Genomic DNA, 11,699 nt, shown 5'->3' with positions numbered 1-11,699 from the left:
AGAAGAAATGGATAAATTCCTGGACACATATAGCCTCCCAGGACTAAACCAAGAAGAAGTTGAATCTCTGAATAGACCAATAACAGGCTCTGAAATTGAGGCAATAATTAATAGCCTACCAAGCAGAAAAAGTCCAGGACCAGACGGATTCACAGCTGAATTCCACCAGAGGTACAAAGAGGACTGGTACCATTCCTTTTGAAACTATTCCAAACAGTAAAAAAAGAGGGAATCCTCCCTAACTGATTTTATGAGGCCAGCATTATCCTGATACCAAAGCCTGGCAGAGACACAACAAAAAAAAGAGAAATTTAGACCAATATCCCTGATGAACATCGATGCAAAAATCCTCAATAAAATACTGGCAAACCAAATTCAGCAGCACATCAAAAAGCTTATCCACCATGATCAAGTTGGTTTCATCCCTGGGATGCAAGGCTGGTTCAACATATGCAAATCAAAAAATGTGATCCAGCATATAAATAGAACCAAAGACAAAAACCACATGATTATCTCAATAGAGGCAAAATCCAACAGCGCTTCATACTAAAAATTCTCAATAAACTAGGTATTGATGGAATGTATCTCAAATATTAAAAGATGAACATATCTCAAAATAATAAGAGCTATTTATGACAAACCCACAGCCAATATCATACTGAATGGGCAAAAACTGGAAGCACTCCCTTTGAAAACAGGCACAAGACAAGGATGAGCTCTCTCACCTATTCAACATAGTGTTGGAAGTTCTGGCCAGGACTTTCTTCATAGAATCAGAAGGGGATGCCTGCATTGGCCTGGACTGCCCAGCCTGTACAGTTCCGGGAGTGGGGTGGAGTAGATGGAGTGAACTCAGCAGGCCCCCCAGCTCTGCTCTTCTGTGGTTGTGACTGGAACTCCAGAAGGGACTTTGACTTTTTCAGGTCTAAGCACTGAAGATGCTTTGGTGCTTCTCTGCAGGTGAGAAAATTCAAAATAAAAACAAAACCATTAACCATACAGCACAACTTTTATATGGATGCTAAAAATAAAATGGTTTTTTTTTCTCTTAACGTTTCCAATGGCAAAAGTCTGAATATTTGGAAGCTGAACCTCCTTTGCCCTCTTTTGGAGGATGTACTGGTTTTGTTGTCACCCCAAACCTGCCTCGGTTTACCTATGTACTGGATCACCCAGCCCTGTGGACCTTTGAGTCTCAAGCCCATGCACACCAGGGCAAAGGCTTTTGGAGCCCTAGTATTCTTCCTGGGGTGGGGGACACAGTGACTCATCTGCATTATCTCCCTCATCCCCACCCTAATGGGTCTGCAGGGGAGAAGGGCTTTGATACATTATTTAGGGATCTTCAGGGCCAGCTCTCCACTGATTCCCAACACGTTACCCACTATGAGCTGGAGCTCAGCTGAGCTCAGGGGAGACCCAGGTAAACAGAAGCCATCTGGCCTGGACTGGGAGCAGGGGGAGGGTGCAGGACTCTGATCAGCATCAGTCTTGCCAGGCAGGGGCCCAGAAGCTCAGGGATTCTAGAGATGCCTTGGCCTGAGGCTCTAGGATCCTCCAAGATTGGTGTTCAGGAAGAGGGGAAACATGAGCTACTGAAGCCGTAGCAGAGACCCAGGCCATGGCACATGATGGTATGTGGGATTCCTGGGACAGGGCCTATGCCTGGCATGTGGCAAGAGCTCAAAAGCTAATGGTGGGATCAAGTTCCCACCAGCAGAGCCCATCCAGGGTCACCAAAGAGCCTCCCGCCACCCTGGCCTGTCTCACTGGGTTCTGCCTTGCTGAGGCTGCTTACAGTAAGCAGTCGGTAGCCTTCTCCCAGCCTGGTCCTTCCTGACCTCAGGCTGTGTACCACTTCCAGGAAGCCCTTGTTGTCCACTGCAGTGTGGCTTCCTTTGCTCTGAGTGTGGATCTGGTGTGAGCTTCCCATTGGAAGTGGCTCAGCTGGATTCAGACTCTAGGTCCCAGTATGGCAAAGTCACTCATTAACCGTGTGGTCGCAGGCAAGCGACTTAACCTGTCTGAGCCGTGATTTCCTCACGCATAAATGAAAACTAATACTAGTCCCTATTATCAGAGCTCACAGAGTGAAGTGCAAAGCACAGTGCCTGGCATATGAGATGCACTAAGCATGTGTTAACTGGATGAAAGAATGAGGAAATGAAGGAAGTGGGGTCTGCCCAGGGATTGACCTAGGGAAGGGTCTCCTGCCTTCTTCCCTATAAAGATCTGGGCCAAGCCCTCCCCATCACTCAGAAGGCCTCAGGGGCTAGCAGGTGACAGGGGAGGAGAGAGTGACAGTGAGGGGGGCACCTCCAGACCTGGGAGGGTCCTATGGTGGCCCTTCCTGGCACCAGGAGATGAGACAGAAAAGGATTAAAGGCAGGAGATTTCCTGGGACTAATCAAGTCATTATAGGATTGGTTTGTAGATGCTCAGTTTACAAGATAAAGCTCCTTTTGGAAGGGGTGGAAATAACATGGGTTTTAAGAAATGATTTAGCTTCTATGAAATGACTGTAAAGGGCAGAAATGCATGTGAATACCTAATCCAAATTCAGTCCTCTCCAAAAAGCATCCAACTTTCTGAAAGCTGGTTTTGAAGGAAGCTTCTTCCCTCTTTCCACCCAGACCCTGCCCCTAAAAGGTGAGGTGTCCAATCATCTGAGAGGGGAAATGGCTTCATTTCTGCCCAGCCCTGGTTGTTCTTAACAAAAGAACAACGCGGGTTTTTTTATTAACTCTTTGTTCTGTGATCTTTGTCACTCCATCTCTTTTCAAAAGCTGTGGGTTTTTGTTTTTGTTTTTTTGAGACAGGGTCTCACTCTGTTACCCAGGCTGGAGCACAGTGGTGTGATCTCAGCTCACTGCAGCTTCTACCTCCCAGGCTCAAGCAACCCTCCCACCTCAGCTTCCTGAGTAGCTGGGACTATAGGTGCATGCCACCATGCCTGACTAATTTTTGTATTTTTTATTGTAGTGATGGGGTCTCGCCATGTTGTCCAAGTTGGTCCCAAACTCCTGGGCTCAAGCAATCCTCCTGCCTTGGCCTCCCAAAGTGATGGGATTACAGGCATGAGCCACCTTGGCTGGCAAAAGCTGTGATCTTTATATGTCGGGGGGCACATCAAGAAAGTAGAAGCTTGCTTGGCTGGCCAGATCTTGGAAGATTTTGTTGGCATGCTAGGTCTTGGGCCTCTCTCACCTGGAGCTGCAGCAGACGTTTCAGTCACATCTCACAATCCTGATTTCAGCTCCGCCCTCTCCCACTACATGACAGCCAGGAGCTTTAACAGAAAGCCTTAGCCTGACATTGTGACCTTTATCACGCATTGGGGTAAAGAACTAGATAGAAAAAAAGGTCTATCTAGTCCAAAATGTCACAGAGGCCAGGTGCAGTGGCTCATGCATGCCTATAATCCCAGAATTTTGGGAGGCTGAGGCAGGCGGATCACCTGAGGTCAAGAGCTTGAGACCAGGTTGGCCAACATGGTGAAACCCCATCTCTACTAAAAATACAAAAATTAGCTGGGCGTGCTGGTGCATGCCTGTAGTCCCAACTACCTGGGAGGCTGAGGCAGGAGGATCACCTGAACCCCGTAGGCGGAGGGTGCAGTGAGCCAAGATTGTGCCACTGCACTCCAGCCTGGACGACAGAGGAAGGCTCCGTCCCAAAAAAAGAAAATCAATAATAATAATAATAATAATAATAATAATAATAATAATAGAAAGAAACTAGAGCCAGAGAGCAAGCTCATGAGGAAGGAGCACTAAGTTAAGAGTTAGAAGCCTAGACACACACAAATTACCTAACCTTGACACACACAAAATGTAACATGGTCAGAATTTAAGCATTTGAATGTCTCATTCAAAACTTCCAGTAGTATTTGCTTATGGGTTAAGTAGTATTCCTGTTTCACAGACTTTAACTTACTTGTCGCAGTTTATTCTCATTTTACAGAAGAGGAAAATGAACAAGGCTCAGAAGTTAGACCCCAAGTCTACTTCCAATGTGCTTGTTTTGTCCTCTACAAAAGATGGGATTTGAACACAAAAATGTTACCATCCTTATAGGTTTGGATGCATATACAATGATATACAACTGGCTCAGTTTTGCATTTGTCTTTTTTTTCCCCCTCTCCTGCACAATTTCTCCATGTTTCTAGGAAGCATTACTAACTGAACTGACTACATTCCTTCACTCCAACTCATAAAAGAGGAAAGTTCTAAGCAATTTGTATAAATGCTGGTAATCCCAGCACTTTGGGAGGCTGAGGCAAGTAGATGACTTGAGGTCAGGAGTTCGAGACCAACCTGGCCAACATGGTGAAACCCCATCTCTACTAAAAATACAAAAATTAGCTGGGTGTGGTGGCACATACCTGTAGTCCCAGCTACTCGGGAGGCTGAGGCAGGAGAATCACTTGAGCCCAGGAGGTGGAGGTTGCAGTGAGCCGAGATTGTGCCACTGCACTCCAGCCCGGGCAACAGAGCAAGACTCTGTCTCAATAAATAAATAAATAAATAAATAAATAAATAAAATGGCATCAGGAAAAATAATTGAACAAGGATTATGATTTAAAAATAAATATGGAACCTGATTTCTAGAAATCCATTGAATAATTCCAAAGAAAAGATAACTTTGTAGTGTTTGTGTTGTTATTTACAATACCGGAGTCTTGGGGGCCGTTGGGGGTGGTGGTAAAGTATTTGTGCAGTGTCTTCTGTGATAACTTACAGTATAATAAGTGATGTAACCCCTCCCCCACTTTTTTAAACCAGGCACAGGTTCTGAGTGCTTTATGTATACTGACTTTTTTAAACCTTACAACCCTGTAAGGCAGAAACTATTGTTCTCCTCTATTTGTTTGTTAGGAAACTATATGGCACAGAGAAGTTAAGTAACATTCCTAAAGTTACACAGGCAGTCAGGAGCAGAGATGGGAATTAAACCTATGTTTTCTGGTACAGGGTTTCTTTTTTTTTAATTATACTTTAAGTTCTAGGGTACATGTGCACAACATGCAGGTTTGTTACATATGTATACTTGTGCCATGTTGGTGTGCTGCACCCATCAACTCGTCAGCACCCATCAACTCATCATTTACATCAGGTATAACTCCCAATGGCATCCCTCCCCCCTCTCCCCTCCCCATAATAGGCCCCGGTGTGTGATGTCCCCCTTCCAGAGTCCAAGTGATCTCATTGTTCAGTTCCCACCTATGAGTGAGAACATGCGGTGTTTGGTTTTCTGTTCTTGCGATAGTTTGCTGAGAATGATGGTTTCCAGCTACATCCATGTCCCTACAAAGGACACAAACTCATCCTTTTTTATGGCTGGGGTTTCTTTTTCTTATTACTTTTTTGTAACAGCTTTATTGAGACTTAGTTCATATATCGTACAATTCACCTACTTAAGGTGTACTACATTCAGTTGTTTGTAGTATATTCAGAGTTGTGCAAAAATCACCACAATCATTTCTAAGACATTTTCAACAACTCCAAAAGAAATCCTGTGTCCTTTAGCTGTTACCACCCACCCACAATGACCCCATTCCCTCCAGCCCTGAGCAACTGCTTATCTACTCTCTGTCTCTACGGAATTGCCTATTTTGGACAGCTCACATAAATGAAGTCATACTACATGTGGTGTTTCATGATTGGCATCTTTCATTTAGCATAATAATTTCAGAGTTCATCCATGTTATAGTGTGTTTAGCACTTTATTCCTTTCTATGACTGAATAATATTCTTCTATTGTTTTATTTATTTTTTATTTTATTTTATTTTATTATTTGTTTATTTATTTATTTACTTTTTGAGACGGAATCTTGCTCTGTGCCCAGGCTGGAGTGCAGTGGCTTGATCTCAGCTCACTGCAAGCTCTGCCTCCCGAGTTCACGCCATTCTCCTGCCTCAGCCTCCCTACTAGCTGGGACTACAGGCTCCCGCCACTACGCCCAGCTAATTTTTTGTATTTTTGGTAGAGACGGGGGTTTCACCATGTTATCCAGGATGGTCTCGATCTCCTGACCTCATGATCCGCCCACCTTGGCCTCCCAAAGTGCTGGGATTACAGGTGTGAGCCATCGCGCCCGGCCTATTTTTTATTTTCTTTTATTTTATTTTTTTAAGAAGGAGTCTCACTTTGTGACCCAGGCTGGCCTTGAACTCCTGGGCTCAAGTGATCCTCCCACTTCGGCCTCCCAAAGTGCAGGATTACAGGTGTGAGCCAGCATGCCAAGCCATATTCCATTGTATTGCTATATATCACATATGGTTATCTGTTCATCAGTTAACAGGCATCTGTGTTGTTTTCACAACTGGATGGTGGGTACATGGCAAAGGTGTAATCTGTAGCAAAGGGGGCCAAAAAGATCTGGGCATGCTTTTTGACCAAGGCCTGTTGTTCACGGGGCAGAGAGATCTGGTGCAGAATGAGGGCTAAGAAGTCATGAGCAATCACAGCAGCTAGGTCCCACTTGAGCTTCCCCAGGACCATCACCTCCCAGTACGGCAACTGGTCGGTGTAGAAGCACATTTTCTCCATGGTCCTGGGCCTGGTCTTGCGCAGCTTGGAGGTCAGCAGCATGCAGACCGCATCCAAGAGCTGCAACTGCGCCTTTCGGGTTGGTGGGGACGCAAGACAGGTAGCGACGCAGGTGGATCAGGGTCAGGGGAAAGACTTCCTCCTCACAGCGCTGCTCGTCACACACCTCCAGCATCCAGTAAACCAGCATCTTCCTCATGTGCGGTTTGCTGTTCCTTAGCACGCACTGGAAGTAGGAGGTGCGGTACACGTAGCACTACTCCAAGCGTATCAAGGTCTGCAGGACACGCTGGTTCCCTGGAGGCTGCGGATCCTGGTGCCTTCGCAGCACAGCAGCTCCATACGCGGGCAGCGCACAGGCAGGGCGGGAGGATGGGCTCGCGCCCATCATTTGTTTCTAATTATTGTCATTCTTTGTGATACTATTATAAATAGAATTATATTCTGTGTTTCGTTTTGGGGTTATTCATTGCACATGTACAGAAATTGAGTTAATTTTTGTATATTGATCTCATAGTCTACAACCTTGCTGACTCAGTTATTAGTTCTAATAGGGTTTTTTTGGTAAATTCTTTAGGATTTTCTATATACAAGATTGATATGGCGGGGCATAGTGGCTCACATCTGTAATCCCAACATTTTGGGAGGCCGAGGCTGGCAGATCACCTGAGGTCAGGAGTTTGAGACCAACCTTGCCAACGTGGTGAAACCCCGTCTCTACTAAAAATTCAAAAATTGGTTCACACCTGTAATCCCAGTACCTTGGGAGGCCAAGGCAGGTGGATCATGAGGTCAGGAGATCAAGACCATCCCGGCTAACATTGTCAAACTCCGTCTCTACTAAAAATACAAAAAATTAGCGTGGTGGTGGGCACCTGTAGTCCCAGCTACTCAGGAGGCTGAGGCAGGAGAATGGCTTGAACCTGGGAGATGGAGCTTGCAGTGAGCCAAGATCCCGCCCCTGCACTCCAGCCTGGGTGACACAGCAAGATTCTGTCTCAAAAAACAAACAAACAAACAAACAAACCAAAAAACAAAAATTAGCTGGGTATGGTGGCAGGTGCCTATAATTTCAGCTACTCAGGAGTCGGAGGCAGAAGAATCGCTTGAACCCAGAAGGTGGAAGTTGCAGTGAGCCTAGATCACACACCACTGCATTCCAGCCCAGATAACAGAGTGGGACTCTGCCTCAAAAAAAAAAAAAAAAAAAAAAAAAAAAAAAAAAAAAAAAGCAGAGGAAGAAGAAAAAAATTGATGTGGTTTGACTGTGTCTCCACCCAAATTTCATCTTCAATTGTAGCTCCCATAATTCCCACGTGTTGTGGGAGGAACACAGTGGGAGATAATTGAATTATAAGGGTGTTTTCCCCATACTGTTCTCCTGGTAGTGAATAAGTCTCTCAAGATCTGATGATTTCATAAGGGGTTTCCCTCTGGCTTGGCTCTCATTTTCTTCTTGCCTGCCACCATGTGAGATGTTCCTTGCTCTTCTGCCATGATTGTGAGGCCTCCCCAGCCATGGGGAACTGTGAGTCAAACATCTTTCCTTTATAAATTATCCAGTCTTGGGTATGTCTTTACAAGCAGCATGAGAACAGACTAATACAATGATCATGTCATCTGCAAATGAAGATAATTTTACTTTTTATTTTCTAATCTGGAAGCCTTTGTTTCACTTTCTTGCCTAATTACCTTGGCTAGCACCTCTAGTACAATGTTGAATAGAAGTGGTTGGAATGCAGTTCCTTGTATTGTACCTGACCTTAAAAGAAAAGCATTCAGCCTTTCACCATTACACATGATGTTAGCTGGGGTGATCTGTAGATGCCCTTTTCCAGGTTGAAGAAGTTCCTTCTTTTCTGTTTGTTAAGAATTTTTATCATGAAATTTTGGCAATATGTTCGGCTTACATTGAGATGATCATATGGTTTTGTCTGTTATTCTGTTAATAAAATCTATTATATTGGTTAATTTTCAGATGTTAAACCAACCTTGCCTTCCTGGGATTAATCCCAATTGGTCATGATATATCACCTTTTCATATGTTGCTGCATTCAGCTTACTTACATTTTTGTCATAAATTCTTAACTGGTTTGCATCTCTATCCCATGCTTCTTCTATTCTAGTCTCAGCACACTGGCTAGAGTTTTGTGATCATGCCACACTTCTCTTTTATACCTTCCAGGGGCTTCTTTCCCACTTGAGTAAAAGATAAATTATTTTCTTTTTTTTTTTTCTTTCTTTCTTTCTTTTTTTTTTTTGAGACAGTGTTTCCCTCTGTCACCCAGGATGAAGTGCAGTGGTGCAATCTCGGCTCACTGCAGCCTCCAGCTCCTGGGCTCATGCAATTCTCCCACCCCAGCCTCCCGAGTAGCTGGAGCTACAGATGTGCACCACCACACTCAGCTAATTTTTGAATTTTTTTTAGAGATGGGGTTTTGTCATGTTACCCAGGCTTAAAAGCTAAATGCTTGCAAAACCAGATGTGAACACACTTCCTACATCCTTTCTAGCACATTCCCTGGCACTCTCTGCCTCAACTACTTTGCTCTTGCTATACTAATCTCCTTTCTATTTCTCAAACATCCAAGAAAATTTCCACCTCAGGATATTAGCACTTACTGTATTCCCTTCCTGGACGTGTACTCTCCTGTATTGCTTACTGCCTTTCTTTCTTCAGGCCTCAGTTCATGTTGCCTTATTAGAGAAGCATTTTCTGATCACTCTATAAAATAGCAACCCTTTTACCTCTAAGCATGGCATGATGTTCTCCATTCTCCTAACTGCTCTTTTTCCATAGAATGTGTTACTATGACATTCTATATATTTTTACATGTTTGTTTGCTGTCTGTCTTTCCTCAAGCAGAATATAAGCATAAATTAATTCATTTAACTATATATGGGACAACTATTACTCATTTATCAGGCAGGCATGGTGGCTCATGCCTATAACCCAGGCACTTTGGGAAGCCACTTTGGGTAGATCACTTGAGCCCAGGTGTTCGAGACCAGCCTGGGTAACATGGTGATGAAACCCTGTCTCTACCAAAACTACAAAAATTAGCCCAGCATGACGGTGCATGCTTCTTTTCCCAGCTACTCGGGAAGCTGAAGCAGGAAAAATCACTTGAGCCAGAGAGGTGGAGGTTGCAGTGAGACACGATCATGGAACTGCGCTTCAGCCTGGGCAACAGGGCGAGACCCTGTCTCAACAAAAATGACAAATTTATTATTATTGGCAATGCTGTAGATTCTGGGAATACAACCATGAAAAAAAAACAATAAAATCCTTCTTCTTATAGAGCTTAACCTATAGTGAAGAGAGAAATTCAATAAACAAATCAAAGTAAAATATATAGTATGTCAGTAGTGATAAGTGCTATAGAGAAATTGGTGCAAGAAATGTAGAGATTGGGGTGGGGAGGAAATGGAGAGATGTAGGTCAAAAGATACAAACAAGTAGGCTGGGGGCAGTGGCTCACGCCCGTAATCCCAGAAATTTGGGAAGCTGAGGTGGGTGGATCACTTGAAGTCAGGAGTTTGAGACCAGCCTGGCCAACATGGTTAAACCCTGTCTCTACAAAAAATACAAGAAATTAGCCAGGCATGGTGGCACGCGCCTGTAGTCCCAATTACTTGGGAGGCTGAGGCAGGAGAATCGCTTGAAACCAGGAGGCGGAGGTTGCAGTAAGCCAAGATCACACCACTGCACTTCAGCCTGGGTGACAGAGAAAGAGACTCCATCTCAAAAAAAAAAAAAAAAAAAGAGATACAAACAAGCAGATATGTAGGATAAACTAGAGATCTAATGTACAGCAGGCACTACAGTTAGTAAAATTAGGCACTTTCGTTAAATAAGCAAATTTTAACTGCTTTTGCCACAAAAAAGGAATTGTGAGAATGTAGATATGTTAATTTGCTTCACTATAGTAAGCATTTCACTGTCTATATGTATCCTAGTACATACACACTTAGTAGAGTCAGGGTTTCCACATGTTGGCCAGGCTGGTCTGGAACTCATGGCCTCAAGCGATCCACCTGCCTCGGCCTCCCAAAGTGGTGGGATTTGAGGTTGCAAACCTCAAATATATACAATAAAATTTATTTAAAAAAAAGAAATATAGAGGTCACTTTGTTCTTTTTTAAAATAAATAAATAAATAAATAAATAAATAAATAAATAAATAAATAAATTTTTTGTAGAGATAGGTCTCACCATGTTGCCCAGGCTGGTCTCCAACTCCTGGCTTCAAGTGATCTTCCCACCTCAGCCTCCCAAAGTGCTGGGATTACAGGTGTGAGCAACCACCAGCAGCCTCTGATTTTTTGTTTGTTTGTTTTTATTGTGTAGGAGACTGAAGTTTTATTATTACTCAAATCAGTCTCCCTGAGCATTTGGGGATCAGAGTTTTTAAGGACAACTTGCTGGGTGGGGGGAAGCCAGTGGGCCAGGAGTGCTGATTGACTATGTAGGAGATGAAATCATAGGGAATTGAAGCTGTCCTCTTGCTCTGAGTCATTTCCTGGGTGTGATGTTCTTAATAAGAATATTTTTGATGGAGAAATGGGCATTTAAACCTTACTGGAGTAGATTCAAATACAAATGGAAGAGAAATTAAAACAGAGCACTGAAAATGATTTTAGGGATCTTACTATAAAGGTGAATAAAGAAATGGGGTGTGAAGAAACACCATGTTTGTATGTTGATCAAAATTATCCAGGATAAATAGAAAATAAGTGATATCGAAGAGAGAAGAGAAAGCTGCTGAGCTATGTCTTTGTGTAAGTCTTGGAAAGGGATGGAGTCTAGTTCCCAAGTAGAGGAAATGGACTTGATGTAAGGCCTAAATGGGATGATTAGGCAGGTGGTATATTTGTTAAATGAATCACTCACAGTTCATCGTAATAGTAAAGTATTTGCCCAAGGAAATTCCACCTGATGGCATAGCATCATAGGACTTCCCCTCATCTTCTTTTTAAACAGAGTCCATTTTTGTATGGCACATACTCAACAGGGTTGTAGTCTATAATCAAAAATTAAAGTTCAGGTTCAACTGCTGACTTGTTATGATTCCCTGAAGACTATTGCAACAGTTATTTTACTTGGGACCTTTTTTTTTTTTTTTTTTTTTTTTTTTGTTGAGACGG

At 43.4% G+C, this 11,699-nt stretch overlaps 1 pseudogene; it reads right to left on the bottom strand.

Moving 5' to 3' along the window:
• Window positions 1-6,297: 6,297 nt before the first annotated feature.
• On the bottom strand, window positions 6,298-6,894 carry LOC104657281 (annotated as a pseudogene).
• Between the last annotated feature and the right edge of the window lie 4,805 nt (window positions 6,895-11,699).

The sequence above is a fragment of the Rhinopithecus roxellana genome, chromosome 11, assembly GCF_007565055.1.
Source record: "Rhinopithecus roxellana isolate Shanxi Qingling chromosome 11, ASM756505v1, whole genome shotgun sequence".
NCBI lineage: Eukaryota > Metazoa > Chordata > Mammalia > Primates > Cercopithecidae > Rhinopithecus > Rhinopithecus roxellana.
This window is presented reverse-complemented; position numbering and strand designations above follow the sequence as displayed.